The 6,425-nt window shown below is 37.7% G+C and overlaps 1 pseudogene; it reads left to right on the top strand.

Moving 5' to 3' along the window:
• The first annotated feature begins 4,465 nt into the window (after positions 1–4,465).
• Positions 4,466–5,962, top strand: LOC118729538 (annotated as a pseudogene).
• The last annotated feature ends 463 nt before the right edge of the window (positions 5,963–6,425 follow it).

The following is a 6,425-nucleotide window of genomic DNA, read 5'->3' as shown; positions in this document are numbered from 1 at the left end:
TATTAATACACTATAAAAATGTCTCCTTCCTCTCTATTTTATAAAGATGTGGAGAGAGAGAGAGAGAGAGAGAGAGAGAGAGAGAGAGAGAGAGAGAGAGAGAGAGAGAATATATATAGATGATCACAAATGCGAAGTTTATATTAATTAGGCCTAGAAATGATGTACATCATTTTAAACATATTCCATAGGCCAAAACATGGACATATGGCCATAGCCAATCACAAGGGGAAATTGGAAATACAATCACACATCTTTGAATCCAAGATGAACTAAGTTGAGAGAGCAACTAGCCAATCTATGCCACATAATTTTCAGCTAATAATTCTATTCTGTAGTTCTTGACAGATTAAACTATTTGTTTCTCTCTGCCGTTGACATGATGGTAGCTTACTTCTTCTTGTATTTTGTTATTAGACAAAAGTTCATATTTGGTGGGACTTTATCACAGAAACCCTGTGTTGTCTGAGTTCCTAGACATCACATGTAAAGTAGTATAAATATTAATACAAAACCCATGTGGATGGAAACATGTGGTCTCAAAATGTCAGGGGGGATCTTTGTTTCCACACTATCCACAATCGAAACTGAAACAGATAATATTTTATTTTATTTCCTATTGAATAGGTTATTATTTTATTTTTTTGGTTCACATTTATACACAAGACAGAGACCCTTTACAAGTCTAGGCATAATGCCAGTTCATTTATCAAATTCCTACGTCCTACTTTGACCCTGTACCTCCATGACCATTAGCACTCAAGATCTTTGGTTACCACTATCAACTAATGTCACCAAGCACAACTGAATCATCAGTGAACACTTTCTGCCCAAGTTTCCAGCTTACACTTTGCCTTTTGGACCATAATCAGCCAAACCTTCACACAGCTCTGTGAAGTCCTGCCGCCTAGCACAGCTGCTGTATTTGTTCACACTTTCTACTCTAGTGTTTGATTTACTCTTTGTTTCTCGAACCAAAGTGTAGCACTTACAACCTGAGAATTTGCAATGATGTTTGTGATATTCTGTCCAACATTCTCAGTTTTTGTCATGAAAGATTTTCAAAATTTTGTTTTCTGTACTTTTGAAATAGGTTTTTTTTCCTCTTTATCTTCTTTCACTTTGACCCTATTTTAGCAATATTAATAACCAAATTTGTTTAACATAGTTTAACATTAGTTATGATTATTCTCTTCCAAAGATATACAGTATATAATATGCTTACTATCCATTACCTCCAATTACTCCACTGCTTTGTGTCTTACACAACTTTCTTATACATAATTTTTATGTCTCCAAAATTCAATGTCTTAATTGAATCCATCCATATGTTGAAGATTCTTTGATCATGATGGTATCTGCTGTTCTACTCCTTTAAAATAGATATGTGAAAATTTCTTTCACCTAAATGACATTCTTAGTAAGGGTTTTTATGCTTGTCTGTGACTGGTGGACTCTCACTCGTTTCTTTAGGAAATATCTTTCTCAGTCTCACTGTTAATGGTAGTGTGCCTGAGCTGTACTTCAACACTAGTAATCATTTTCTCTAAGAACTATGAATATGAATTATGTTTTGATGTTTTGTTGATGTCAATTTTAGTTTCAAGCTTATAGTTTTTTTGTAGTTACTCTTTTTCTCCAGGAAGCTTATAAGATAATTCAGACTCTGAGGTCTCCTTTAAAATTTTTCTAAGTATAGATTTATTGTTATTTATCCTCATTTGAGACCTATTATACTTTTAGAATATAAAGATTTAATATGAACATATAATATCTTCACTTATTTTCATAGTATGCATTGCCTCTTTCCTTTACTCAAGGGGATTCCATTTGAATATGTTATACCATATTTATCCCACATCTCTTAAACCTCACTTTTTTTCACACTAACCTGCAATCTCCTTAGTAATTTTTTCTAGTTAACTAATTGTCTTCAATTTTATTTTAAAATGCTATTTTACCCATGCAATGCATTTTAAATTTTAATGTTTTTATTTTTAAATGCTATATTTTAAACGTATATCCACTGCCCCATTGTATCTTATTCTTTAATGTTTTACTTTATATCATCTCTGAATTTTCAAAATATCAATTTTACTATCTATCATAACATATAAATTCTTGGCATTCTAAACAAGCTTTTAATTGAGATTCATTACATTCAATCATTTTAGATTGTTTCCTAGTGGGCTTTCTAATTTTATGTTTTAAGCTCATAATTGGTAAGCTTTTAAGTGGATGTGTTAATATCAGTTATCCAATGCCTGTCTCACCATGTATGTTGCATGTGTTTGTGAGAGGAATTTGGCTAGAGGGGGCGGGATTCTTTGCTTCACAGGTCTTTATATCAAGAGTAATTGCATCTAAGTTCATCTGACCTAGATCTGATTTAGATAATGAGATCCTGGACCTTGATTACGAGCCTAATGTTGTAATGAAATAAAAGTTTTGAGGACTCTTGGGAAAGGGTAGTTTTTACAAGTAAAAGGAATATAGAACTTTTTTAGCCAAAATGCAGAATGTGGTGATTTAAAATGTCCACAAATTCTTTAAAACTCTTATCATTGAAGTGTTTTCTTTATCCTCTTCTTTTGAATCTTTCTTGATATAAATAACAAACTGAACAAATAGAATATATGGAAGCAATGTGTGCAGAATTTCTGAAGTCATGTCATAAAACCAGTGTTAATTCTAGGACATTGTACTTTGGAATTGTGGCACTTCTACTCATGGAGATGCCCAAATTACATGAGAGACCACAAGTTAGTGCTTCTCTCTGAGTTGCTACACAGCAACCAAAGTCAACTCGGAGGCATGTGAAGACTCCTCTGGTTGATTTCAGCCACCAGCCAGCCTGGCATCATCCCTATTTGTGAATTCTTCACAAGCGTATGCCCCTAACATCCTATAACAAGTAAAACACTTGCACTATTCTCTTTCTGAATTTTAAACCTATACAACCCAATAATATAATGTTGTTTAAAGCTGTTAGGTTGTGAAATTTGTTACACAGCAATAGTAATCTTCATATGCTTTGTAAATTTAGAGCTAAAAATTGTCTTGTTATACAAATGTAATTAGTTTAAAATTCAATCTTTTATTTATTTGTCAACTAAAATCAAATTCTCTAAGTTTTGAAAAAGGTCCCCTTCCATCTTCACATATCCATCAACTTTGGAAAGCAATAATAGCAACCTCACTGTCAGAGGCTTACTGAGGTTGTTTTGATCTCTTTCTTGAGTATAGAAAATGAGGAACTGTGCTTTCCTCTATCTGATGTCAATTATACATATACAATAATTCTATATACTAAAAAGGTAATATGCAAATAGACCAAATGTCAGAGCAGCCAAACAACCAATCAAAGAATAATCCTACCTAATAAAAGAGTAATATGCAAATTGACTGTCACTCCAAGACACAAGATGGCTGCCCCATATGGTCAAAGATGATTGCCCCCATGTGACCACAAGATGGCCTGCAGGGGAGGGCAGTTGTGGACAGTTAGTAGAAAGTTATGAGTGACCAGACCAGCAGAGGAGGACAGTTGGAGGTGACAAGGCCAACAAGGGAGGGCAATTGAATGGGACCAGGCCTGCAGGGGAGGGCTGCTGTGGGTGATCAGGCCAGCAGGGAGGGCAGTTAGGGGTGATAGGGCCAGCAAAGGAGGGCAGTTGGGGGAGACCAGGTCAGCAGGGGAGGGCAGTTGGCGGGACACAGGACTGCAGGAGAGGACAGTTGGAGGGAATCAGGCCAGCAGAGGAGGGCTGTTGTGGGGGGACCAGGTCTGCAGGGGAGGGGAGTTATGGGTATCAGGCCAGGAAGTAGGGCAGTTAGGGATGACTGGGTCAGCAGAGGAGAGCAGTTGGGGGTGACCAGGCCTACAGAGGAGGACAGTTGGGGGTGAACAGGCCAGCAGGGGAGGACAGTTAGGGGGAACTGGGCCATCTGGGGAGCAGTTAGGCATTGATTGGGCTGGCAGGAGAGTGGTTAGGGGTAATCAGACACAGGCAGGCAAGCGGTTGGGAGCTGGATTGTTAGTGGTATGTCTGAGCACCCATTCAGACATCCCTCAAGGGGTCCGAGATTGGTGAGAGTGCAGGCTGGGCTGAGGAACACCCCCAATGCCCAAATTTTGTGTACCGGGCCTCTAATATGCTAATGATATGCTAAGGCTGCTAAACTGCTTGCTTGCTATGATGCACACTGAACACCAGGGGGCAGATGCTTCAACCAGTAGGTTAGCTTATTGTTGAGGTCCAGCCAATCAGGATTGAGCGAGATAGGAGGGACATGCCTTGGAGCCCTCCTACAATTCCTCCCTGGCCAGATTGTGCACTGGTAGGGTCTCTCAGTCTGGCCTGCACCCTCTCGCAATCCAGGACCCCTCAGGGGATGTTGGAGAGAGCTGGTTTCAGCCTTATCCTATAGGCCACTCTCCTTGGAGGACGCCAGATGCAGGCTCATGACTGGTGAGTGCTGCTGCTGCAGCGCTAGCCTCTCCTGATCAGGACTGATTGGGCGCGAGTCCACACAGCCACAGTGGGACCAGGATGAGCAGAAGTGGCAGGTGGCATTAGACTACAAGTTTTGGCCCAATCCCTGCAGGCCACCCAGAGGGACTCCACCCATCCACGAATTCATGCACCAGGCCTCTAGTGTTTTATACAATTTGTCCTACATATCCAAATGTTTACAATAGAAAGCTTTCAAATTATCTACATATGTATATTGCTATTCCATATTTTATATTTCTATGAATTAAAAAATGGTACCATTTAGAGCATATAGCTAAGCATATGAAAAAACATACAGATTTAAATAATCAGACATCCATATATGATATTTTAGATGGATCTGTAGCATTTTAACTTTTTTATTATACATATATGTTCAAATAATCATATTTTTTTTCTCCAAAATGAATTCACACCAGACATAATGTCTTGTGACTTATTTTACTTACAAATATTTCATGGAGGGTGCAAACCAGCAGTGGTGACCAAATCCATCCAAGCCAGATAAGAAAGGCAGACTCTCCAGATGTTTTCTAGTAGTGAGCACATTTTTGTTATCCAAAACATCACAAAGAAACACCAATAGTCTCCCTGGGACAATCTCCAACAATCTGAAGACATTTACTGAAGGAACTATGTTAAATTTTCATAACAACAGCTATGGAGTAAAATTGCAGAGTGGCTTTCTACTTAATCAAGAAACAGTTGAGAAATAAATACTAATAAATATTAATGGGATCATAAGACTTGGCCTCAATGTCATTCTGGGACCCGAAGGTAGAGCCAAATCTTTGTTGTTAGGTATTTTAGCTGGAAGGAAAAATCCACAGAGATTATCTGGAGATGTTTTAATAAATGAGCATCTCCACCTGCCAATTTCAAATGTAACTCAGGTTATGAGGTACAAGATGATGTTGTGATAGAAACTCTGGACAGTGAGGAAAAGTTTACAGTTTTCAGTAGTTCTTTGGCTTATGACAACTATGATGAATCATGAAAACACACACACACAAACACACTAACAAAAGAACAAATAAACATGGTTATCCAAGAATTACATCTGTCTAAACTAGAAAATTTCAAGGTTGGAACTTACTTTATCTGTAGTGTGTCTGGAATAGAAAGAGAAAGGACTATTATTGAAATGGAGCTTATTATGATCTATCCATTTTGTTCTTGGATAAACCCACAATTGGCTTAGGCTCAAGCTTATCAACTGTTGTTCTTTTAATCCTGAAAAGAATGTCTAAATATCAGTGCTTGAGTGTTCCTCAGTATGAGTATGATGAGTATGTGGCTTTGCAACATAATATAATACATTTTGGGGACAAAACTTTTCCTCATGATTCTCTATAATAGTAATTAGACAATCCATCATCTCCATTCATCAGCCTCCTTATTCCATCTTCATGTTGTGTGATAGCCTCACCTCGTTGGCCTTATAAAGCCTAATGTTCCGTGGGCTTGCTCAGCTGATTGCCACCGTGAGCTCTATAGTGATCCTGCAGATTTCTTTTTACTTGTATGACATTCTTCTAATTATATTTGAAACCAGTGGTTGTGTCCTTCTTCATCATGATGTTTACTCTTGTGATGATGATGACTTATTTGTTCAGTCCTATGGCCCTAGCCATAGTAACAAATCAGAGTGTGATATCACAAAATAAAAGCAATAAGAAAGAAAATAAGAGTAATGCTCATAATTTAAATAATGATTATATTTTAATTTTGTCAAGGTTTTTCTCATGTGTTTCTATCTAAGGTGTGACAGTGTAGGTATTGTTTGAGATATATTTCAAATATTTAAAATATAATTTGGGACACTGACATTTTTCTTTCTATGTGTAACTGCCAGATGAGGGGCTTCCTTCACCCCCCAAAAATTGATTTCCCAGACCTCCTGTCTGC

The sequence above is a fragment of the Pipistrellus kuhlii genome, unplaced genomic scaffold (assembly GCF_014108245.1).
Source record: "Pipistrellus kuhlii isolate mPipKuh1 unplaced genomic scaffold, mPipKuh1.p scaffold_m20_p_3, whole genome shotgun sequence".
NCBI classification, from domain to species: Eukaryota; Metazoa; Chordata; class Mammalia; order Chiroptera; family Vespertilionidae; genus Pipistrellus; species Pipistrellus kuhlii.
The sequence above is the reverse complement of the archived record's forward strand: the minus strand, read 5'-3'. Positions and strand labels throughout refer to the sequence as shown.